General features: G+C 45.3%; 1 protein-coding gene across 9 annotated transcripts in view; it reads left to right on the top strand.

Annotated features, from left to right (window-relative positions):
* The window catches only part of LOC106504493 (uncharacterized), a 759,489-nt gene that overhangs the window by 137,317 nt on the left and 595,951 nt on the right, over positions 1-26,221 (top strand). For 2 of the 9 annotated variants that reach the window (XR_014809313.1, XR_014809314.1), the window contains exons 3-8: positions 9,186-9,361; positions 10,054-10,086; positions 12,958-13,008; positions 15,900-16,189; positions 19,191-19,356; positions 20,738-20,906. The gene's annotated coding sequence lies outside the window, so the exon portion shown is untranslated. Of the gene's footprint in view, positions 1-9,185; positions 9,362-10,053; positions 10,087-12,957; positions 13,036-15,899; positions 16,190-19,190; positions 19,357-19,938; positions 20,091-20,737; positions 20,907-22,548; positions 24,002-26,221 lie in introns of those variants that run through there. The other 7 variants (XR_014809310.1, XR_014809318.1, XR_014809311.1 and 4 more) reach the window with 6 other exon arrangements.

Below are 26,221 nucleotides of genomic sequence, written 5' to 3'. Positions count from 1 at the left end.
TCAGCTGTCAGTGGTGAGAGGCCTTTGAGAAGTTTAGGACAATGATGGGTGTGCAAAGTAGATGCAAAGTGCAAGAAAAGCCTCCACGTCCACCATCTGGATTCTAGGTCTGTGCCAGTCAACCTATTGAATAGATGTTCTTAGTCAAGCTCTCTCACTGTTTGGAGCCTTAGCTGACCATAAGGATCTCTAGAAAGGTCCTTTCCAGTGATCAAAAGCTGTGTGACTCTAGGATTTGGGAAGAAGCACACTTTCTAGTTTATTCTGGAAGTCATGGGTCATGACTTTTGAGCCGGAGCTGGTTTTAATCCAGCTGAGTCTCACTGTGCTTTTGCTGCTCTGGGCTCCCGGTCCTTCATCTTTTACGTGGGGATGAGGATGCTTAGTTTTCAGAGTGGTCAGGGGAACCATGCTCATGTGCAAAGAGCATCTCGCATGGCTTCAGCACGTGGCAGGCACTCAGCACACCAGGGTCTTCTGCTCCAGTCTGGTGTCTGTCTGGTAACTCAGTTGTTTCTATAAATGCCCAGCAGCACAGAGGCAGAGTGGCCACTGGTGATAGAGACAAAGGCAACTTTAGGAAGAAAAAGGAAAGATTGTTTTCAGCGCCCTCCCATGGGGCTCCTTAATCAGAGTTGGCCACTTTCTCCCACGTGTGCTGTTGTTGGGTAATTAGTGTCTCGGCAAAGCCAAGACCAGGGCACAGTGAGGGCCTTTGTTTTAGTCTTGCGAATTTCAACACAGGTTGGAAGGAACAAAACCTCAATTCATTGGAGAGATACTCCCAATCTGATTCCATGCACTGAGCCAAGGGAGAGGCCGCCTGGCAGCTCTGGGAGTAGAGGGCGAGTTGGACCGCTCAGACAGTAGGACCTTGAGGATGCTAGGAGATGTGGAAGAGTCGCCTTTTGACTCTAACTGGCAGAAGCTGGCCAGTGGCAGTGCCCTGGCGATGTGGCCTGTGCGGGGAAATGCCTGGGAAGCCTGTTATTGAATAGACCTAAGGGCAGTGCCTTTTTTTTTTTTCTCTGTTTCCCTTGATTCTTAGGAGCCTCATATCTTCCAGACTAATGCTTTAGGAGCCACTGAGTTAAATTTGGCGAACACTGCAGGTCTCTTTCTCCTGTCAATCATGGGAGGTGCAGAGCTGTGTCTTGATAGATGCACAGGAATTTGCAAGGTGAGGGAGTTGGGCAACAAAAGAGAATTCTAGTAAAGAGAGCAGCATATGAGAAATTCAGAATTTGGGGATATATAAGGTGGCACACACGAGGCACATATGAGGGTAAAGTGGCTCACGTGAAGATGGCATTCTCCATCCCCATGGATGGCGTGATCCAGTATGACTGGATCTTAGATGGCAAAAGGAAGTGTGAGGAGAGGAGAAATCACCCTTAATCAATGTTCTTGGCTAGATTTCAAGCTGGGGGCCTCTGTTCAAGATGAAGCTGGACCACTGGGATCCATAGATTCCTGAGATGCTCTATAGGCTGGTGAAGAGATGCATTAGAAGAGTATTTGCAAGAGGATTAAGGGGGCTCTAAGGAGAGAGCTTGCCTAAAAGGAGGAGGGAGTTGGAAATGACAAATGTGATTGGAAAAAGAACTTTGGATATTGATTTCAGGAGGAGGTAGTTCTGAGCACAATGTAGAGTCTGTCACTCTGTTGGTCTCCTGGCTTAGACCTTTGGGGAAGAGTATCTTTGTCCTGTAGATATGTAGCACCTGGGTTGGCTCAGGGGGTGTGGGGGTGTGGCAAACAAAACAAGAAAGTTATGTATCTTAGATCATGATGCTACTCTTGGGGCCAAGCAGCCCTGCTTTGCTGTCTTCCCAATGTTCTCCCTATGTTGCAACTGGCTATTGAACATGGGCTCTGGAGGGAGGCGGACATGGCTGGCAGGTATAGAATTACCTGGCAGAAGTGGATCCAGTGGCCAGCACATCTCTGGAGCCCAGCAGGAAAAAGTTGCTACTGGTAACTCACTAGACTTGTCTCTAAACTCATATGAGTTGCTTCCTGGAGACTCCCAGAATTATCTGGGGAAAGAGTTTCAGAGAACGGATTTTGCATTTGCACGTGGGGACAAAGCAGCAAAAGAGATAGTATTTGAATTAGATATGTTAGGAATTGCTTTTCTGTAGTGCAGTGTATTAGACATTGTTGATTGTTGCTTTAGCATCCATTTCCCATTTCCTTACTTCTGACAAAATCCTGATTTGGGGAGTTCTTGTTGTGGCTCAGCGGAAACGAATATGACTAGCATCATTGAGGACATAGGTTTGATCCCTGGCCTCTCTCGGTGGGTTAAGTATCCAGTGTTGTCGTGAGCTGTGGTGTAGATCGCAGATGAGGCTCGGATCCCACATTGCTGTGGGTTTGATGTAGGCCGGCAGCTGCAACTCCAATTAGACCCCTTGCCTAGGAACCTCCATATGGAGGAAACTCGATAGGGCATGGGTGTGGCCCTAAAAAGATTGAAAAAAAAGAAAAAAAAATCCTGATTTTGTTTCGATATCCTACCAAACATGCATGGAGCTAATCCCATTCATAGGGACAGGAGAGAGCCTGGTGGGTTTGAAAGTCATTCTATTCCTCTCCCAAATGATTGGCCAGGGTTGGCCATATAACCCAATTTGGTCTAACAAAATATGAAAAGAGGCTAGCTATGGGCCTTTGAAAAATTTATCTGCATTCTTCTAGGACAGTGTCTAGAAGCAATCCACTCTCTTTTCCTTTGGAAATGGTCATGCACCAATAGAAGGGCCAGGCCAGCTGCAACTTTCTTGTTATCTAGCTAGGATGAAAGGGAGATTGGACAGAGAATGGTTGGAAAATGTCTGCAGAGCCTCTTAATTAAGCCAGCTCTAAAGACTAAGAAACTTCCAGGTACATGACTCAATAAATATCTTCATTGTTTATGGCAGTTTGATTTGAGTTTTTGGTTACTTGAATCTGAAAATGTTTCCTGATAAATGTGGTTTGGCAGATGTCTTTAAGTTCCCAGAAGGAGAGATATCCTGGGCCAGATGAACCATTTCTTGAAGTCAAGGATATTTACATTCTAACTGAGAAGATCCTTCCTTATGACTTTTATGTGGGAAGCACTGTATCTACTGCCAGAGATTGGCATGGATAAGTCCAGTGTTTGGGAAAACCAGCTGTCTCTGGCCATTTTTGGGTCTTCCATTGAGAGATGGGGACTAAGTTCCCCCTCTTTGATTCTGGGTTAATTTTAATGAGATGGTTTTAACCAACAGAATGAGGCATGAGAGATGCTGTTATGACTTCTGAGGTTAGATCAGAAAAGGTTATGCAGCTTCCACTGTTTCTTGGGATACTTGCTCAAAGAGAAGCAGCTGTCACATAAGAGGTTTAGGGACTTGAGGTAGCCTTACTGGAGAAACCATGTACAGGTGGTTTGTCTGAAGGCCCCAGTTGAGCTCTTAGCAGATAGCCTGCATCAATTGCCAGCCACATGAGTGAGCCATCTTGCATGTCCAGCCCAGTGAAACTGGACCAGAGTCAGATGACAGCAGCCCCAGGGCACATCTGGCTGCAACAGCATGAGAGATCCTCAACTGAGAACTACCTGTCTGAGCTTTGCCTGAATTCCACAAAATTGTGAGCAAAATAAAATGGTTGTCTTCAGACATTAAGTTTTGTGATAATTTGATACATAACAATACTTAGTTCATTTTTGTTTGTTTGTTTTGAGTTTGACTCATACTATTAGTTTTATAAGAATTACGTAGAAAGGATTTCTTCTTTTCTCTGCCTCCGAGGTAGAAATAGAGAGCATGTGTTTCAGAATTCCATCTTATTCCAGGCTCCTTTGGTTGCAAGACATAATAAAACACGTGAACTAACTTAAGTAAGAAAGGGGAATGTATTGGAAAGACAGAAAGAGATTGAAGAGTGTCATAGGCAGGTAATCAGTCTATTTTTCACATCCTTGTCCCATACAAGGTTTGTCTGTGTGACTCATTGGAATATGGCAGATGTAATGGCATGTCATTCCAAGATTAGGTTATAAAATACTGCAGCTTTTGTTTTAGGCTCTTTCTCTTTCTCTTGAGTCACTCGCTTTGAGGGGAGCCATGCCATCGGTAGCCCTCTAGAGAAGCCTGTGTGAGGAGCAAGGGCTTCTTGCCAGCAGCCATGTGAGTGTGCCATGTTGGAAGCAAATCCTCCAGCCCAGTCTAGCCTTCAGAGGACTCCTCTCCAGGCCAACATCTAGACAGTAACCTCATGAGAGACCCTATGCCATAACCACCCAGCTAAGTCTTTCTGAATTCCTGATTCTCAGAAAATGATGTGAGGTACTACATGTTTGTTGCCTTAACTGTTATTTTGTTATGTAGCAATCAATGCAATAGATACAAAAGTCTTGGAATCCTTCCAGTCAGACAAGAAAAAGAATATGGAAATCCCATAAGGAGTTTCATCTGGTGACTTGTATTCAGCTCCAGGTACATTTAAATGGTGGAAAAAGAAATATGTTACTTTTATCAACTTGTCCTAGGTGATTTTCCCCAGCCTGGTCTGTCCCCTCTTCCCTCCATACACACTCCAGCTGGCGAATTTCCTTGTGGGCAAGTGTGTGTTCACGATCCACATGTGCAAGATATTGTTACACATGTTGGTATTTTGTTTGTGTTTCTTTCACCGGGGGAGTGGGGGGAGAATTCATGGAAAGGAAAGCATTAATTTGTTCTTTTTAAATGTCAAGCAGTAAAATTAGATACTTTATATATTTTAAGGGCAAGGAAAAGCAAGTCAACCCCAAACTTATTGACGATCTTACAGTGCCTTTGTCTTCTAAGGGGGGAGGTGGTGACACAATTCGGAGGGACACTGAATTTACATTTTTCTAGGATAAAAAGAAATTGTGTCTGAAGCTCTGATGGGTATTCTGGGCTTCTAAGAGTAAGAGATAGAGTGATTTGTTTACAGAAACAAGGAGTCTATAGCTATGGAAATGTAGGCATGGGGGTGGTACACTAGAGTGTCCTGTATCACATGGAAGTGGGAATTGAGTTTCTGGGGGGATCTTGAGAATAAAGGGTCCAGAAAATAGAGAAGAAGGAAGAGCTGAGGGGAGTCCCATGAAGGGATGGGTGCAAATGGAGAAGTGGTTTGGTCTGGCAAAGAGCTGATACCTTCATGGAAGGTGCTCACCGGGAAATTGCTGGTGGTGGGACAGCCATGAGACTGCTGAAATGAGAGACGCTGAGTGACGCTGACTTGCCATTTTTAAATTGTTTGAGTTTTAGCCACATCAACCTCCCCAAGCCCCAAACCATCTGCAAACCCTGCTCTCGTACAATGCCTCTCATGCCTATGTTTTGCAGGAGAGCTAGCTGAGTTATAAAAGTCCTGGTTGGTCCAGAGCAGAAAGACCAGTTGAGGAGTGAGATCAAGGTTTAGAAAGAGCTGAAATTTGGAACTAAAAGGACCAAGAAGATGCAAAGCTCTGGGAATGTTGAAGAGGTTATGGGACTTCACTAGGATCTGGGATTGGACTTCAAGCAAATCTTTAAGTCTCAGAGGGTAGAGTGACCTCAGTTGACGGCAAGTTTAGTTTCAATCACAATGTTTCAATAAACATGATCTCCATTTTACAGATGAGGAAAATAAAGCATAGCGACGCTCATGAGTTGGCCCAGGTCACCCAGGCCCCAGGTGGTGGCACTGGGCTAGAGTGCTCTGATTTTCATGTCAGTGAAGTGGAAGGCTTTCTTCTATAAAGGGCCAGATAGTAAATGTTTTAGATTTTGCAGACAAAATCATGTCTTTGTACCTGCTCAACTCTGCTGCTGTGGCAAGAAATCAGCCTCAGATAACATGTAAATGCATGTATGGCTGTGTTCCAGTCAAACTTTATTTGTGGACACCAAAATTCAAGTTATACATAATTTTCATGTAGAATGGAATATTACTGTTAACAACTTCTTTCAACCCTTAAAAAAAATGTAAAAATCAGGAGTTCCCATTGTAGCTCAGCGGTTAACGAACCTAGCTAGTATCCATGAGGACTCAGGTTTAATCCCTGGCCTCGCTCAGTGGGTTAAGGATCCAGCGTGGCCGTGAGCTGTGGTGTAGATGGAAGATGTGGCCTGGATCCATTGTTGCTGTGGCTCTGGTGCAGGCTGGAGGCTACAGATCTGACTGGACTCCCTAGCCTGGGAACATCCATATGCTGTGGGTGCGGCCCTAAAAAGACGGAAAAAAAAAAAAAAGTAAAAATCATTCCATGGGCCATTACAAAACCAGGCAGTGTGTTGAATTTGGCCCACAGGCTGTACTTCTGAACCCCTACTACGCTGCACCATTCAGTTAACCAGACGTTTGTGAGTGAACAAATGGATCAAGGAGAGAGGAGTGATAAGTATTGACAAGATAAAGAGGGGTCATTATGATTTTTTTTTTTCCTAGAAGATCTTTGCTGAAATTTACACAAGGCTCTTTTCAGAAGGTCTTGCCATTTGTACTCTTTTTTTTCCCTTTTTTTTTCTTTTTGAGGGCCACAGTCGCAGCATTTGAAGGTTTCCAGGCTAGGGGTCTAATCAGAGCTCATAGCTGCTGGCCTACCCCAGAGCCACCGCAATGCCAGATCCAAGCCGCGTCTGCAACCTACACCACAGCTCACGGCAACGCCAGATCCTTAACCCACAGAGCGACGCCAGGGATCAAACCTGAAACCTTATGGTTCCTAGTCGGATTTGTTTCTACTGCGCCATGATGGGAACTGCTCATTTCAACTCCTTTCAACCTGTAGGCCTGAATAAAGCATCTGTGTCCTTGGATAAATCACTCTCCTCTTGTCCTCACTTGCTGCCCCTCTCTCTCCCCCTCTCTCTGCCTCTCTCTCTCTCTCTCTCTCTCTCTCTGTGTGTGTGTGTGTGTGTGTGTGTGTGTGTGTGTGTGTGTGTGTGTGTATTTAATGAGAAGGATGAGAAAGTCTGACTAGTTATCTGCAAGGTCCTTTCCGGTTCTGAAGCTCTCAGACTTCATAAAAACATTTCAGATCTTTAGGGCGGGCTTTTCCTTGCCCACTCTCTTTCCCCCTTGCTGTCTGCTCTCCAGTCCTGTGAACATCATCGCCCCTTTGACCCTGCATCCTCTCTGAGACTCTATTTCAAGGCTGGTGGGATTATTGTATCCAAAAGCATCCCAGAAAAAAACAGTTGGAGTATCCAGGATAATAAAAACAAGTAGGTAGAAGGTGAAGGGGTGTGTAATTGCTATTCTTTGTGTCAACTCTTAAAGCACAGGTTTTAACCATCTCTTGATGGCAGGGATTTTTCTGTTTTTTTGAGAGGCTGATGTAATACTTTCATGGTTTCCTTTTTTTTCCCCCCAGGAAAAAATAAGAGGAATTCGTTTTCACTGGGATTAACGAAATCTTTCTTCTTTTATGCTGGTAACACAAGGTCTTAGCAGTTCTCTGATCTCATGCTGAATAAAAAATGTAGCATTACAATGGGACACAGAGACTGGGGGCTTGAACCCAATTTGGATTACTGTGCACAGCAGTGGGCGTTCTGGGACTAGTCGGACGGGGTCGGTGGGGCTCTTTGGAGCTGGTACTGAGGATCAGCCCCTGGGGACTGAGCCCCACATGCCCTGCCTATTGTTCGGCCCTAATCTGAGGCCAGTCACCAGGAGGCTGAGCCCACAATCAGATGCTCTGAGGGGGCGGATTGTGTCACACTGTCAGCCAGGTGGATGTGAGGCACTGCTGCGCAAAGGCAGGACTGGCGTTGAGTCGGGAAATTTACTTGAGACAGTTAGGAGTTTGGTTAAAGCATTTAACCGCTCTTAAGTCTCAGTTTCTCTGTCTCTGAACTTGCGTCAATTATTTATATCCCAAAGTGCCACCCATCTAGAGGTAGAGAAGTGATTGTGGTGACTGCCATGGGAACTACTGCCCGACTGAAACAGAATTGCTGCCAGGGGGCTGGGGTTTCTACTGGGACTCCAAGGGTGGGGGGATGTGGGGGTGGGGGGGAAACTGATCACGGAGATGAAAAGAACAGGGAGGTCCAGGTGAGGGATAGGGTGGCCATCATCCCTTTGAAAGCTGGTATTTCTCAGATACTAGGTGTTCCCTGAGTCAAAGTTATTTAAGATTATTTTGGAGGAGTAGTTAAAAAGCCTCCCCATGACAGATCTTAGGGCATCAAACAGAGAGAGTAATTCCCACTGCGTGGGATGCTGTGGGAGGGTCAAATGCAGTGAGTCTGGTAGAGTGAAGATGGGGAAGACGGTGCAGCTCTTTCTTCCTTCCTCCCTTCCTTCCTTCCTTTCTTTTTGTTTTTTTAGAGCTGCACCCAAGGCATGTGGAAGTTTCCAGGTTAGGGGTCAAATTGGAGCTGCAGCTGCTGGCCTACACCTCAGCCACAGCAACTCGGGATCCAAACCTCATCTGCCACCTATACCACACCTCATGGCAATGTTGGATTCCCTGACCCACTGAATGAGGCCAGGAATTGAACCAGCGTCCTCATGAATACGAGTCGGTTTCGTTACTGCTGAGCCATGGTGGAAACTCCCGGGACAGCTCTTTCTGTAATGTCCTCCAAGTGGTTCTACTTTCTTCACTTCTAGTTCCACCTTATTTCTTAACATCTGAAAGAAATTTTAGCATATTGATTTGTCCACTTGCTCTGAGACCTTGATTACTCCCTGAAGAATATCAAACTCCTATGATCTGCACCCTGGAACCTCCTGACTTTAGCCCAAACTACACTCCCAGCTCCATTTCTTATCTGTCTTCTATATAATCACCCCATCAATCAAAACTAATTCTACCTGTTGTCCTCATAATACTATCTAATATTTTCTGTTTTACTTTTCTGTGTCTCTGTTTCCTCATCTATGTATCATAGCTATAATGATGATCAAACCTGATAATCCAGGGAAAGTGCTCAGGAAAGCATCTGACTCATGGTAAATGCCCTGTATGTGTTAACATGATTCCCAATATCTCTGAAACCTTTTTTTTTTTTTAAGAATATTTACCTCTGACTTCTGCCTTTATCAATAGATGCAGGTGTATATTTTTTCTAAACAGATGTGGGTAAGTCATGGCTGTGCACATCTATTTCATTCTGAAATCCTGGGGAAAGAATTTGACAATTCAGTTTATTTCATCAGTTTTTATTTTGTGTCTTCCTCAGTGCTTGGTGTGTCGTGTGAACAGTTACTCTAGAAGGAAGTTAAGTGTGGATGTTGAATGGTCTTATGGTCTTCAGGATATAACGGCTTCTGTTTGCCCTTCAAGACGGAACAAAAACTTTACTTCTTCCCCAGCGGCGCTCTCTCCATCTCTCTGCCTTGCTTGTACAGCTCATAGGTAAAGCTACCCAGTTCAGAGCCTACCAGTTTCATGGTATTTTCTCTTTTTCTGCTACATTTCCAGCTCCCTGGAGGTCAAATGCCTTCTGTATCTTTGACAGTCCTGGCACACCTTTGGTACAGTCCTTTCATTGTACCCATCAGGGCCTTTATACTCAAAAGTGACCATCAGACGGCCTCCATTTAGGAAATAGGCATATAGGTAAAATTATTGTCATGGATAAATTTTCCATTACTATGGAATTAACAATTTAAACTTGGGGGTCTGTATAAGTTTCTGATGTCCTCTCTTTTTTTTCTTTAATTTTTAGGGCCACATCTGTGGCATATGAAAGTTCCTGGGCCAGGGGTCAAATTGGAGCCGCAGTTGCAAGTCTATACCACAGCCAAAGCAATACCGGATCCTTAACCCACTGAGGAAGCCAGGGATAGAACCCACATCTTCACAGTCACTATGTCAGGTTCTTAACCTGCTGAGCCACAACAGGAACTCCAGTTTCTGATATTCTTGTCTGAGATCTAGTTATGGATTCAATGAATGCTTCTAGGTATTCCCTTCCGTTCTTTTAGGAGAAATTCATCCTGAGTGTAATGCAAATATAAGAATTTTAAGTTAAATATTTTGTTTGTGTGGTTATTATAAATCAGGCTCTAGAAACCCACATTTATCATTTTTTTAATTTCTTGCAGATATATTGGAACCATATTAAAATGGAAATTAAGGTAAGAAACATCTAGTTCCATTACTCTCAAAAATCAACAGCTTTTAACTCTGTGATTCATTCTAATTCCTTTTAATATGCATATACATGATTTTTGCATAGTTAGAACCCTAATAGCTAAGAATAGAAATTCTCACTAAATAGTAAATCCATTATGTATGAGTACTTAATATTTGCCAAGCAAAAGGGTCCGCATGGATGTCTGAATCCTCACACCAATCCCGGGAGATGGGTATATGATTATCCCCACTTTGTCAATGAGGGCACTGAGTATGAAGGAGGCTGATTCATGCCAAGCCTCACTGTGAGCTGGTGTTTGCACTCTTCTCTTTACTCCATTAAACATGGCTGGCCGGGCTGGGAAGCAGCATGGACATGACTGATGGCCCAAACCCAACCCTCTGGACCACCCAGCCTCCCTGGGACAAATTTCCCAGCTGCCGAGGGTGAGGAGTGGAGCTTGCTCCCCCTACTCAGTGCAGGTCAGGCCAAGGGAAACCTGGACCGTCCTGGGAGGTCAGATCACCCCCTGGAAGGGTTTATGACACTCATCCCAAATGTTTGTAAGACCAATGATCCCGAGAGCTCCAGCTCACAGGCAGCCCGAAGCAAGCACAGCGGCGTAAGTCTGTCTTGCTGTGGTCATGCAAACACAAAAGTCCCTGTGCTGTGTACTGGGTTTCAGGCTCTGTGGCCGACTGTTGGGAAATGAAGGCACGTGGAGGCTGAGGGAGGATCTCAGTGCCGCCCTGAGCTCCAGCAGACGAACAGCATAGCACACATGAACTAGGGGCCAGTGGCTTTGCTTGGTGGCTCTTTATGACGTCAGTGATTGACCCATATTAGACCCTGTGCAAACGTTGTTGGTTGGACGGATGGACGGATGGACAAATGGCATGGCTTATGCCAAGCAGTGTACTCCCTCTTACTTTGATAAAGGTGCAAATAATGCTGTGGCTCTGGTTACAGCTGTGGTACAGGTTCAATCCCTGGCCTGGGGAACTTCCGCTTGCTGTGGGCATGGCCAGAAGAAAAAAAAAAAAGACAAAAATAAGACATTCCAGATTCTTTCATTTTAGGACAAAAATGGAAATCTGAGTGTGTGCAAATAAGTGTGTGGGAGAGTGTATAAGGATGTATGTGAGAGTATGCATGCATATGTAGGAATGGGTGTGACTTCGTAAGTACATGCTCAGCAAGACAGTGCCAGCCTGATGCTGCTTCAGGGACAAGAAACCGGGTGACCACATCAGAGATGGGCTGCATTCCTCCTACTAAGACCTGGAGGAGAGAGCAGGGCCAGGAAGCTTCAGGGGTCTTTGCGGGCTGGGGAGGGTGCAAAGATGGAACCTTAGATCTGGCCTCTGTGTGAGCACTCCTGGGAGAATCAGAAGGGTGGGAGAAAGAGCTCAAAGAGAGAGCTGGCCTTCCTGCAATGTGGGTGGGATGGTTTCAGGGCATGGGAATTTCCACAAATGCTTAGGCCTTTCTGCCTAGTGCTGGATGGGGATGGGCTTTAGAGCTACTGGCCAGACTGTCCCGTTTTCAGAAAGCATCCTGCCCCGACTCCCCTTCCCAAGGCTCCTTGCCGGAAGATGCGGAACGGAAGGCCCCCAACCCGGAGGAGCGAGGACACAGGCCAAGAGAGTGAAAAAGGCACCATTTGTAAAGTGTAAAGACAATCTTTCACCCCTGCACTTCTAAAATCCCAGTATCCATGACAACTTGACTGAGGGTGGAGGATGGTGGTCCCCTCCCCGCTTCATTGTTTAACTTCCAGTTGCTGCAGCAACTGAATATGCGGGGCAGCCGGATTCGCTGGCGCTTTCTTCTTTCTCGGTCTTCTTTTATTTGGGGCCCTCCTCCGTGCCAGCCTGGCTTTGTCTTGCGTTGGAGAAGTCTGTGAGAACCAGGATGGGCAAAGTGTCAGGCTCTTGGTGCTGTTGCAAATCCTTTGAGATGGGAGAGGTCGCTGGAACAAAGAGGCCGGAGAACAAAAAGCTCTGAACGGCTTTGCCCCTGCCTCTCAGGGTCTTTCTCATCTTAAACCTTGGGATTTGAGCGTGTCTGACTTGGACTTTCCCAGGGATGGTTTGGCAGCGAGACGGAGAGAGTGGGTCCAGGAAACTGGTTGGACAGCAGTCTCCACAGAGGGAAATTTTCAAGCAGACAAGGCCTCTTTAACTTAGGTGCTGGTCTTTCTCTTTTTTCCACTTTTCCCTTTTTTTTTTTCCTTTCTCTTTTCTCTTTCTGTCCTTCCCACCTCCTTCCTTCCCTCCTTCTTCTTTTCTTTTTTTCTGCTGCTTTCTCTTTCCTTCCTTCCTTCCTTCTTTCCTCCTCTTCCTTTTTTTTTTTGGTCTTTTTAGGGCCACACCCACGGAATATGGAAGTTCCCAGACTAGGGGTTGTATCAGAGATGCTGCTGCCGGCCTATGCCACAGCCACAGCAACATGGGACCCAAGCTGTGTCTGCAACTTACAGCACAGCTCATGGCAATGCTGGATCCTTAACCCACTGAGCGAGGCCAGGGATCGAACCCTCATCCTCATGAACGCTAGTTGGGTTCATTAATCTCTGAGCCACAAAGGGAACTCCTCCCCCTCTTTCTTTAATATGTTTCTGGTTAATACATTCCCACTTGAAATTCTAAACAATTCGCTAGGGCTTCAAAATCTTGGGGCAGTTGGTTCCTTTCCATAAGGAAATCATTGGCTATTTGCACAAAGATATCTCTGTGGTCCATGGCAGCGTTGCTACCTTTGTGAAAGGATGGAGAAAGTCTGCATGGCCAGACATAAGATTGGTCATATGCGTTATGATTTACTTATACTGATCAGCAAACTGATCATTTTTCATTCATTGTTTTCACAGCTGTTTTTCAGCCCTGTGCTGACTGCTGGAGATCCATGGCCCCCAAAACAGGTGTGGCCCCTGCCCTCAGGAAGCAAGGTAGTCAGGTGTATGTTGATGTTGAAAAGGTGTGGTCAGATGATGCAACAATAAATGTGAATCAGAAAGCATGGCCAGTGCCATGACGGAAAATGTTGGCAGAGGAAGAGACGGGTATCTATGGCTCCTCACCTCATCCAGGCATGGGGGAAGATTTCTCTAAAAGTCAATGATCCTTAAACTGTAGCCTGAAGGATGATCCAGAAAAACACGGCAAATGGATGGAGTGAGAACAGTGCAGGCTGGGCGGAGGGCTTTTCATTCATTTTCATAAGAGGAGACTTGTAGGTTATTAACTTGAAAAATTATTGTAAAACCTTTTCCTAGCTTAAAGGAACAAAGCAATACAATACTTGTTGACACAAAGTGTCCTTTGCTTAAGGTAGAAGAGTAGAGGCCATGTTAATTTGAAGGTGAAACTCTCATTACCCGAGGTCATACCTTCTCTGTCTGCAGGTCCATGGCTGTGAAATCTTTGCTTCCTGGTGCAGATTCAATCAATGGCTGAGAGAGCAGTTCAGCCCCAGAGCAGCAGTACTGGGCCTGTTTGGAGAGCTGTCTTCCTAGTCCATCAGTAATGACTTTGATAACTGTTGGTTTTGATTAGCAAGATAGTTCTTTTGAAACTGTCCAGGCTTGAACACGTTAGCTTATTTTATGACTTTTGATAACAGTAAGCTATTAAATGTTGTAAATACATGCTTTAGTTTTGATACTGTGATGTTTTTTCAAATGAGTAAACTCACATCAGGAAGAGAACCCTTTGCTGCAGCTTGGCATATTGGCTGTATGAGGGTAGTGTGAGCTGCAATAACAAAAGGGCCCTGCAGATATTCGTGGCTCAACTCTTAAAGTAAGACAGAGAAATTTAGTAGTTTGTCGGCTAGGAAATTAAAGGGTCAGTCTTCCTGTTCAGGCAGTTGGGCTCCAGAACACCTGTTCTTCACCTCTCTGCTCTATTTCCGTCCAACATGCCAAGACAACTCTGAAATATTATTTCTTTCCCCCACTTTCTCATACATGGGAGGGTCATCTCCCATGTTGCTGTGCATGCTGCAGTGTGCATCTAACTGGAGACACGGAAGTAGTGGATACATCAGACCAGATAACACATTATAAGTTGCTGTAAAACTAGCTTGCCTGGGAGTTCCTGTTGTGACTCAGAGGTAACGAATCTGACTAGTATCCATGAGGATGCAGGTTCAATCCCTGGCTTCACTCCCTGGATCTGGTGTTGCCGTGAGCTGTGGTGTAGGTCACAGATGTGGCTCAGATTCTGCACTGCTGTAGCTGTGGTGTAGGCCAGCAGCTGCAGCTCCACTTAAACCCCAAGCCTTGGAACTTCCATATGCTGCATGGGTGGGCCCTAAAAAAAATAAAATAAATAAAATAAAAAAATAAAAAAACAAAACAGAACAAAACAAAAGCCAAATAAAAATCAAAAACTAGCTTGTTCAAAATAATGTTGGTGAAATCACAGGTGAGCTGGCAGATGCAGGGCTAATACACGTGACCGTAAATAAGTAACTGTCAGTGGAAACCTTTCCTTTTGTACCTTCCCAGACGGTCTCATGTGTGACACACTTGAGGAAGGAAGGCTTTAATTCTAGATCCTGGGGAGTGTGTGTGCACAGACTCTGTTCTAGAACCTTCTTTGGGGCATAGCACACAGGCTTGCTTTAAGCACACCCTGCCTCTTCCAAAAGACGCACGTGGTGAAACTCCCAGGGCTTCCTGGGAGCAGCACAGGGCACAAACCTGCCGTCAGCAGGCCCCGAGCAGATGATCTAACTCCAACCTCCCTGGGCCGCCCCAGCCAGGAGGCAGAGGTGGGGAGAGGGGAAGATGGAGGCTTTTAGATACAGTATGGGAAATCCTGACCGAGCAAAAGGCTGTGTCTGTCCATCTATGCCTCTGAGGGAAGTATCCTGGCTGAGGTAATGCTTAGGATCTGACGTAATCCTTACATCTGGTGACATAAAGGGCTAAAGATATCCAGGCCTGCCTCTGACTGTGAGCCTTGGGTAGCTGGTCTGGCCCTGGCTTTGTCACTTTGTAGCCATGCGCCTGTGGCTACAAATTTCTATAACCCCAATTTCCTAATCTGTCAAAAGGGGCTTAAGCCAGCATGTGTGAATGGTTCTCTTTCCAGATCTCCTGCCTTCAGACCCTGCATTTATTGGAAAGTAAATGAAGAGTGAGAATAAATCAAATCAGTCCACCAACCTGTAGTTTTATTCAACATTCTCTGATCAAGTTAGGAAAATGTTCATGCCAGAAGGGTCTCTCACTTTGGAAAGCTTATGACTGATGTGGGATCATTTTACAGGATTCCATTTATGTGACACTTACCCGATATTGAAGTTTTCTCACTTCATTTTATTTTACTTTGATTTACTGTATTTTATCTCATTTTATTTTGCTTTTTAGGGTCACACTTGTGGCATATGGTAGTTTCCAGGCTAGGGGTCTAATCAGAGCTGCAGCTGCCGGCCTTCACCACAGCCACAGAAACACAGGATCCAAGCCACATCCAAGACCTACACCACAGCTCATGGCAATGTCGAATCCTTGACCCATTCAGCGAGGCCAAGGATCGAACCCACATCCTCATGGATATCAGTTGGGTTTGTTACTGCTGAGCCACAAAGGGAACTCCCTCAAAGTTCCTTCCCTTTAATGATCTCCTATGCCCTAACAAGTTTGTCATAGAAAGATATTTTCTGTTCCTTATAAGACTTCTCCCAGCATTTCCCCTCCCGCCGTGCCCCCCACCACCCCCCAGCATCTAATCCACACAAACTCATACCTGGCCTTTGTAAACCCAACGTAGGCTAAACCCATCCTTTCTCTTGTTTCCCCAGCTGAGCTGCCTCAGGAGGCAGTGGAAGTGTTGAGAGACAGGGATGGAGGCCACTTGACAGTAACATCCAAAGAAAATTCAAGAGCCGAGTCAGAGAATGGACTAGTGTTCCTGAAAGTCGAATCACGACCTGGGGAGATAAATGCCTGCTGTCTGTCACTCCAGAAAGATTGATGGCATCTGATCCCCTCCCTGCCCAACGCCTCTTGTCTCACTAGTGACTGACATCTTCAGCAAATCACGGGAAGTTCCTTTCTTACAGGATCATGGGGGCTAAGACACCTTTTGACAGTAAGTATTCACTCAGCTGCTCTAATTTCTTTCTGAACATAATAGATGGAGAAAATACAATTACTTGCCTGCTTTTCACTTTGTATATAATAAAACCAGAGCCTTTGCAATTAAGATCACTTTAAATGCATCCAATAAATTATGAAAGGTTATACCAGTGAGGCAGTATTGTGACCATCGGTAATGAGAACTGTTTAACCTGGAGCAGGGCTCTTTGGAAGAGGTATAGGACTGAAATAATCTTATGTGGTACCAGACAGAAATTCCCTTGGCTTATGTAGCTAAGAAAATCTGGCAAAGAATGTGAAACCTGAGGAATTGAGTTTCCTTGGGGTCATAATAGGAGATGGTGCTTGCTGAGGGCTCCTGGTGTGCCAGGCACTGACCTAAGCACTTTATCTGGGGCTTGATCATTTATTCTCAGGACGGCCTTGTCAGGAAGGTGCCATCACCCATTTTACAGATGAGGATGCTGAGCCCCATGGAGCCAAGACTGAACCCAGGCAGCAGGACTCCATGCACTGAAACACTGTCCTCTTTGCCCTTTGCCATCTAGTAGCTAGAAGGCAGGCAGGTCACAGAAGAGAAAAGTTGGGTCTGAACCATTACGTAAAACTCAGTGGAATGGAACAGCCCCAGAGTCCTCAATGGCCTTTGAGAACTAAGGGGCCCAAGCTGCTGGGCCATAGAATGTGTCTCCTGGTACCTGCAGGCAAGAGAGTCTTCACAAATGTTGAACTGAAACCAGATATCAATACGTGAGCTATTAGCCCTGTTTCAAGGAAAATATGTTTTCCTTGAAAGAGATTATCCGGATCCCGGAAACTACAATTTGACATGTGAGAAGCAATGCTGCTGGTGTTAAACTTGAAATCCCAAGATGTGTGTTCTGAGGTTGGAGGTAGGCACCATTGCTGGTCTTTAGAGCTCATGGCAGGGGCACCCTCTCCTCACAGCCCCTCCTACCCGACCACCGTCTAGGTGCACCTCCGTGGAGTATGAATTTTTCCATACTGAAGTGTAGGTCTAACTGTGACTCTCACCACCCACAAAATACAGAGGACTCCAGTGAGTAAATAGCCTGCCCAGAGTCCACCCAACCTCAGCCACAGGTATGCCAGCAGGAACTCTGGGTGGGGAGGCGGGCAGGACTCAGAGGCATTCAAGATGGGGCTGCTGCTGCTGAGGTTGAAATAAGTCATCCAGAAGCTGGAATGGAGCTATCTTGCCCTCTCTTTGGTGCCATGAGCCACATGGCTGTTTATCTTCATCTTTCTGTTACATTCCGGTCTCAGTGATGGGATGTATAGAGGGCACAGCAACAGTGCTTGGGTGTCATCCATCATTGCCCGGTGGAGGGAGGCTGGGACAGGAAGAGCTGAATGGTAGCTCATCAGACTGATTAGTGTACACACTTGACCAGGGAGCATCCCCAGCCCTAGCACCTGCGAGTGGCTTGCCGAGATCACAGAAGCAGTTCAGGGCGTGCTGCTGCTACCCTAAAGAGCTGGGTTCATTAGGCTGTGGACACCCACAGCTTGGGCTCACAGCCCAGCTGGGGCACCTCTCCTTCCTCTGTTCTCTCAAGCCTGTGAAGATGGAGATAAAACCAGCATTCTGAGAACAGGGATTTGAGGTTTAGAGAAGCTGAGTGATTGGACAAAGGTTTCTCGGGAAATGATAGCATCAAATTTAAATCCAGTTCTTGATCATGATATCTGGGTTCAGCAGGGGTCAGGCATGGAGGAGAGGGAGGGAAGGGGAGGACTGTGTGAGCCTGTGAGTGAAGAACCTTTATTAGAGTTTTCCCCACGTGAAAAGAGACACGAAGCATATCTTTGAATCCACTGGGAAATGCATCTTGCTTTGCAGAAACTTGGCTTACTTTAAAAAGTCCCCAAGCTCACCCTGGGTGGAGCAGGATTGGTTTCCTGGTGATGGATAAGCTTTTTTTTTTTTTTTTGCCAAACTCTCATGCACCTAGAGTCGGTGTCCCCAAGGCTGGGACCCTTGCACATTGCCTCTGTTTCTATGGGGCAGCGCTTTAAACTTACCTGGAGATTCTGTGCAATTTCCTAAACCAAGCCACACAGTTAAATCCCAAGTTCCGGGGCCCAGGCTTTTACATTTGTGAATCTTCTCAGGTGCCTGCAGTGTGCAGCCAGGACTGAGAACCCAGGCTTTAGGGCTCAGCTCAGGCGTCTCTCCTTCCTGGAAGCCCCTTATAACATGTCGCCTCCCCCACGGATGGCTGAGGAGCCCTCCTCAGAATTCCTATGATGCCCTCTATGCGCCTGCCCTGTCTCTCAATCTTGTGATCTGTTACATGTCCATCGTCACCCACATCATTAGTCTGGGAGCTTCTAGGGAACAGAAACGGTTCTGCTTTTGTCTTCCTTGTGTCTTCCACCGTAAAAAACAAACCTGAGAGGTGATTATTATTTTTATCGTTTTTACCATTCTTCCAATCCTGAGGGTCTATGGTCAGGGCTGTGGTAAGGAAAGCTTACCTGGTGCCGTGGATGTTTGTCGGGGCGCAGAAAGTTGGGAGGCAGGCAGGGCAGCTGGGAGGCTGCAGTGGTGGTCTGGGTAGGAGGTGACAAATGACTAAATGAGGGTGGAGGCAAAGGAAGACATGGGGAAGAGACCCTTTGGAAAGGACATCATGAGGTGGAACCAGGATGTGTACCTCTTCATGTGGGATTCTCCTCATGTGTGTGTCTGTGTCCAAATTTCCCCTTTTTATAAGGGCATGAGTCATATTGGATTGGGGGCTCTCCTACTCCACCATAACCCCATCTTAACTAATTACATCCATGACCACTCTATTTCCTATTAAGATCATATTCTCGGATACTGGAGATTAGAATTTCAACATATGAATTTTTTTTTGGTGGGAGGGAAGGCACAGTTTAGCTCATACCTGTAGATATAAAAATTCCTTTGTGAATTGTCCTGTGTAAAGATTTGGTCTTCAGAGATTTTTATGCCTCCATTTTAGAAATAAACCAAATTGTTGCCATGAAATCAACAAACCATTTTCCAAGCTTTGGACAACATCCTAACTTAGGCAAAGGAACTCTGGAGATGTTGACGAACCTGGGAAAACAGATGTCTCCAGCCGACTGGTCATCAATGGGAGTCAAGCGGAAGCTTGGGAAATTCAGGTGAACAATACATAAATAATTGGGCTGAGTTGTTTTTTCACTCGCTGTCTGCTTTCACTGCCTTAATTCACTCCTGATGCTTTTGGCAGACTTAATGCCCAGAGATTTCAAAAGGGGACATTCACAGGATGATTGAGAAGCATAGAGATGATTTAAAATAACTGCATACATATTCCTGACAAATTATACAGGCCTTAGTCCCTCCCTTCCTTCCTCCCTTCCTTCTCTTCCTTCCTTCCTCTTTCTTCCTTCCTTCTTCTTCTTTCCTATTCTTTAGTTTCTTTCTAGTGCCTGCCTTTGCTTCTTAATTGTTCTTTTGAGGCAATTAACAGTGGTGGAGGTTTGGTAATTAGTTGCTTTAATTAGAAACATCTTCTGATTAGAAGGGTGTTTCTCTTTCATGCTTTAGAAGCTATTGTCTACATTCCCTTAAAAAAAAAGCCCCCCAAAACCCCAAAAATAAACAAACAAAAACTGTCTGTACTTGGTTTGTGGGGGCTGGAGGGGACTCACTGGCTGCAAACAATTCAGCACAGAAAAGAGGCCTCCTGCTAACAGTGGCACCTTGCATCCTGCCTCCAGAATCCTCTCTTGCAGCTGCGAGCAGACCTAAAAAGCACGGAGGGCTGCTCTCACAGTTAATCGCTCCCAGATCTCCCACAGGCCCCTGGTGCACATTTCCAGGCTGCAATCTGGACACTGTTATCCTGGACAGTTCAATCCCTGCCAGAAAGGTATCGTCTCCCCAAAGGTTGCCTGTCTGCCTTTTTTCCTTCTTTGGACCAAAGGGACTTTCAGGAATTAAAAAAAAAAATTTTTTTTAATATAGTTTATGTTCCAAATGGGAACACCTGTAATCTCTTGTCAAAACAAAAGTTAACCCCCTGCCCAAACCTAGAAACCCCCAAACCTATGACTTGTCCCTTTTAAGATTCTCCATCTGTTTCACCATTCACGCATGGGTGCACCCGCATGCACACACACAACCCATAGCAAAAACCCTTACAGAGCTGAAATAAAAGCCATGTGAGGTTCTCCAACTGGAAATAGCTGCTGCCTGCTGGTCTTGGCCACTGGGTCAACAAGGAAGAAAAGGGGAGAAGTGTTTGTAATCCATTGTTTCCAGACGTTGAGCTTCTGGGAAGAAATGAAAGCGTCTTACATTGCGATTTGCTATTCTGCTTTTTTTTAGTCTCGATGCCTCCTTTTCTTCCTGCATGTTTGATTTGGCCTTAGGATTTTGAATGCATGAAGGGTGGCTGGCCTTGGAGGGACCAGGAGGAGTTTGGGAATGCTCTTTCTGGGTGGGATCTGTAACTAGCGGTTAGACTCCAACACCCCTGAAAACACTAAGACTATTTTCTGTGTCTGCCCCTCTCAGGCCCTGTGGTCAGCCCAGTGTGGACTGAGAGTTCCCGATGCATGTGTGGGGTTCTTCAGTTCCCCCAGAGGTACCCTCAATGCCCCAAACAAGTAAACATCTCACCTCATCCCCTGCCGTCCCACCTCCAGTTCTAAGGAGGAGGCTGTTTTGAAGTGGTTCAGTCAAGGTAGGATACACATAAATATATATATATATATATATATATATATTTTTCTTTTTTGGCTTCCCCACAACATATGAAGCTCCCAGCCAGATATCAGATCTGAACCATAGTTGTGACCTAAGTCGCAGCTTTGGCAATGCCAGATTCTTAACCCACCATGCTGGGCCAGGGATTGAACCATCGTCGCAGCACTCCCAAGATGCCGCCGATCCCATTGTGCCACAGCAGAAACTCCAAGGCAGGACATATATTTTTAACTAAAAAAAAAAAAAAAAAAAAAAATCCTGGTGAGTGTTGTATTCTATTCTGCACTATATCTGCACTTTGGCTTCAGGACAAAAAAAAAAAAAAAAAAAGAGCTTTTCTCACCAGATTTTTGATGAAAATTGATGCTCCTGTGCAGATGGTGTATGTCCCCTAAGACCTGGGAATAGGCAGGTGTGCAGAGCTGATGCAGAGCAGCTGGAGGGATGAAAAGAAAGCATTTGAATTTTCATCGGATCTGAGTTGCCTCACAGAAGGGGCTCAAGAACTCTTTGGCTTCCCTTGAGGCCACCAGCCTCAGATGCTCCTGTTCTGATGTCCAGTTTCCAGAGGACAGTGTTTGTGAAGCTCCTGCCCTGCCCCCCGCCTCTGGGTGCAGTAGACCCTCTTTCCTCAGACATAGCGAGTGGATCTGGGACCATCTGGCTCACCAATAGGGAACTCAGCCTACCTGGCTGTGGGTTGGCTTTGTCCTTCTTACTTTACCTGGGAGTCTTAGAGCAGAGCTCATGAAACTGGAGGACACCCCGTCTGTCCACAAACCAATACCACTGAACATCGAAAGCTAGACATAGCATTCCCGAGGTCAGCTTGTCAAGGATACCTAAATGGCCAGTGATGATGTAAATCCCTTGGTGGCAAATGGGAGATGCCACTGGACTTGGGAAGAATAGGTCACCCATGCATGCCCTCTCTAAATCTCTGACAATCCAGAGGGCTTGGACCAAAAAACAGTCAGCACTGACTCCTCTCTTCTCTTCCCTCTGAGATTTCCTTCTATGTAGTGATGTGAAGAGTAGGAGACGGTGGCCCCTCATGGACTCGGACGCCTGGTCGACTTACCCAAGTCACCTTGAAACCAGAGGGAGAAAGGCACCATGCCAGGAAGATCTGAGCAAACAGTCTCAATGCAAGCTCTTTTTTTCCACTTTAGACTTTCCCCAGAGAAAGACACTCAGATTTGCCCAAGCTACTTCCCCAACTCCGTTCGTCATTCCCACTTCCTCTATAATCCCCATTTCTTCATGGAGAAACATTTCTCTCGCTGTCTGTATTATGTTCTTTCAATTTCACTTCCTCAATCCACTTCACATCTACTCAAACTATCACACACAAGTTCTGTGAGAAAAGTCACTGCTGGTTTAACAGAGGTTGTGTTGAAACTGTTGATTGCCTTGGGTAGTAGAGTCATTTTGACAATAATGATTCTTCCAATCCAAGAACACAGTATTTCTTTCCATCTATTTGTATCATCTTCTGTTTCTTTCAATGGTATCTTTTAGTTTTCAGAGTACAGTGTTTTTGCCTCCTTAGGTAGGTTTACTTCTAGATCTTTTATCCTTTTTGATGAGATGGTAAAGGAGATTTTTTTTTTCCACAGGCAAGATGCTTCCCAACACGCCTGTCTACCTCCAGGGCCATTTAGAAGATCAAATTTCTTAAACATATTTAATCTAAAATGTCCCTTTCATTTAAGCATCATGCCTTTCTGCCCTTAATCAGTCCTACTCATGGACTAGTATGGTCCAGAACTCTAGGAAAAATGCTAAAATCCTGAGAGCATCCATGGTGTTATTGCACAGACCCAAGTTCAAATGTGAGCTCTGCTACCACAGAACTATGAGACTAAAACTCTCAGAGCGTCAGTTGTCACATTGGAAAGCCCGCATTGCAGTGGTGTTGAAAAGGATTAGGTGAAGGTGATGAATGCTATTTCTAGCGTGATGTCTGCTATGTCTGAAGTCCTAAGCAATTTGAGTTGCTCTGTTTTCTTTGAAGGAACAAGCTTGCTAAATGCATAAAGCCAACCTACCCTAGAGTCTGTTTAGGGTTTAGGTTTGGGATAGAAACACGTGGAAACCAGTAGTTTAGGGACTTAGTGCATTTTACATAAATGAGTTTGGATTTTATCCTTGCTTGCTTAAAATTCAACAGATATCCCTGTTGTCTGGCTTGAATCTTTATAAAATAAAGGAGGGACTTATATGGAAGAAGAAGTGTGTGAAGGAATCTAGATTTTAAAGGAAAAGACCAACCTTGCATTAAATATCAAGATTTGATATATAACATCTGCGTTTTTCCACTCAGAGCTCTGATAGACCTTCATCTCCCTTTAGTTGGGTATTTCCGTAGGTCTACAGTAGTCTTTCCTTTTCTCAACCCTTCTTGAATCCCCCCCGAAGACCTTAGTAATAGCATCCCTAAGTTAGAGAACTGTTGTGAGGATTAAATGAGATAATGGCAAGCACTTAACTGGCCTGCAGAAGTCATCAACAAATATAGCTCTAATTATTTCTGCCACTTATAGAAGGAGAAGAAAGCAGACTTAGAGTGTGTTAGATATATTTTGGGGTGCGATTTATCTTGACTTTCTTAGATCAGTTGTTCTCAACCGGGAAGGATTTTTTTTCCCCCTAAGAGACATTTGGCAATGTCTGGAGACTTTTTGATTGTCATGACCTGAAGTGGGAGGGAGCACTGGAGGGTGGTGTGTATTTGTGTGTGTGTGTGTGTGTGTGTGTGTGTGTGTGTTTGTGTGTGTGTGTGTGTGTGCATCTACTGTAAGCATCTGGAAGGTAGAGATTGGGGATCTCTAAACATCCTGCAATGTACAGAACAGCCCCCTCAACACAGTTCCCTGGTCCTAATGTCTACAGTGCTGAGGTGGAGAAACTGCCTTAGCTGGATCCTGATTTCATCGGGCTGTGTATGTGAGAATATTTTGCTTTCTTCAGTAGATTAGACCAGTGATTTCAAGTCTTAGGCTTTGCAAATGTACCTACCCATGATCTTTCCAGAAAATACATAGAGCTTAATAAAAACGTCTTTGATCTTAGCATCTCAGCATTTTTATTATGATGGTGATAGAAGAGCCATGTTTTTATGCTTTGATAAAAATAGTAAGTGCTGAAAAGTCTAATGTGTTTGTAGAGAACCTAAAACTGATCTAAAAATAAAGTCTATTAAAAGAAAGTCTAATGTGAAAGAAAAGTCTGGTAGAACAGCGACAGTGCTCAAAGGAGATTTGTGATTTTTCTCTCTTTTCTAAGTGAAGAGTTTGGCCAAATGAGTTCCAGGAATAAGACATTTCAAATGAGATTATTCGAATCCTTCTCATCTTTTCTAATCATTGGATTAGCTGGAAAAAAAGAATCTCATTTTTGGTTTAATCAGGTATGGGAATAAAACCCACATACTCTTCAGGGGATTGCAAATCTTTAATATCTAGGACAAATTAAGAGTCTGAGTTCTTAATCCTTTTGCTACACCCCCTCATGGTTCTACATTTATTACTTGGTGATAATCACTTAACCATAATGGGCCTCAGTTTACCCATCAGAAAAATTAGAGATCAGACAAGCACTAATTCCTCAGGACACTGAGATTTTATGCTTTTGTGAAGCATTCATGAGTGTGTATGTTTAACTGGGTTGGAGGGGGAGAACTATTTTTGGTGGGGTCATCAGAAAGTGTCTGGTTGAGGCATGAACATGCTGGGGGCTAGTTACCCCTAGGAGTTAGATCTCTGGAATTTAGAGGGACTGCAAAACTGTCAAGCCCCCTTTTGCCCTCCCAAATATCCACCGAGTCCCTATGGATCTGTCTCCCCCAGGGATCTTTATTACATCAGCCTATGTATTTCTTTTCCTTTGTTCTCCTGATATCTGGGTTGAGAATGATTGGGTGACCTGGGGCCCAGGTTCCTTCTACCTGACACTCTGCAAAGGCAGGCTGCAAAGGGGCTCAGGCCCCATCGAACAGATCCTTGTTCCAGGAGCTGGGGTAGGTTTGGAGGCTATGGTTGTAAGCAGAGGTGTCTCCTTCCCCAGGCTCCCAACTAAATGTGGTTCCTCTCATCGTGGAGACAGAGAGGGAGAGCGCCTCAACAGAATCTAGCATCAGGTCTGGGATAATGCAGAGAAGAGAGCTACGGCAGTTTGTTACGGTAATAGCCCCCATGAACAACGGTTCTTCGGTACCCATGACCTGGGTATCTGTCCTTCCGTATATATCCATGTCTGCCCACATTGCTTGGGGCTTGGCTGAATAACTTAGCTTGGTCAGTTGGGCACTGGTAAACATGACATAAGCAGAAATTTGCTAAGTCCTTGTGTTTGGGACTTGCCCGCTTGGCACGCAGACAGTGCAGGAAACAGCATCAGCAGTCTGGCCATTCTAGACCTCAGCTAGGCTACTAGTTGTCTGCAGACGTGAATGACCTCAGGAAACCACAAAGGAACGCTCTACCGAACCCAGCCCAAATTGCCAACCTGCAAAATTGGGGGCAAGAATAAATATTTTGGGTGGTTTGTTATAAAGACATTGGTAACTGCTATTAGAGCTATTGCTGTTCCATCATTTGCTTACAAGATTTGGGTGACTATGAAAATCAGCTGAGGCCTCTGCCACCCTCTCCCTGGTCAGTCTCTCCACTGTTTGCTATGATTTATATGCTCCTCCTCTGTGCTCCCAGAAAGCTCTGTGCCCGTTGCTCGCTATAGTGTGTTCACATGTTTGTCCATTGCACTTTGTGGCTTGACCACCTCAAGGGCAAGGACTCTCTCCCTTTTAGTCTAGTGTTTCCAGGACCAAGAGTAGAAATTTGGTGCTCAATGGACAAATGGAGAAAGGGATCATGAGGCACAGCTTTTGTTCACGTTACGGAAAACTTGCAGTGGCTGACATAACCTTGAGCCTGAAGCCTTCCCAATGCACCAGCTAGCTATGCAGCCAACAGGTGGTCCACCAAGTCAAGCTGTGGAGCTGGTCATGGCAGTCCATCAGCACCCTCCCTCTGATTCTCACCTAGCTTCCATTCTATCTCAGTTTCTACCAGGCCTTGCTTTAAGTTCTTTGAAACTTCTAGCTTCTCACTCAGGTCATGGCCTTTACCAATGACTTGCCGTCTGGCTTCAGCTCACTTGGGACTTTCTGCAGCAGGACAGTTCTGTCCTCTGTCTCCACCCCAACCCCTGCACCAACCCCATTCTCCATCCCCTCCCTGTCCCCTGACCTCCGTGCCTTGGAAAAGGACTGTTTAGGGCAAAGTACAC

Source organism: Sus scrofa, chromosome 7, assembly GCF_054392235.1.
Source record: "Sus scrofa isolate SSC_HxYL_T2T_F1_AM1 chromosome 7, Sscrofa_HxYL_maternal_Yorkshire_Landrace_v2.0, whole genome shotgun sequence".
NCBI classification, from domain to species: Eukaryota; Metazoa; Chordata; class Mammalia; order Artiodactyla; family Suidae; genus Sus; species Sus scrofa.
Note: the sequence above shows the minus strand (reverse complement) of the source record. Positions and strands in the feature narration are given on the sequence as shown.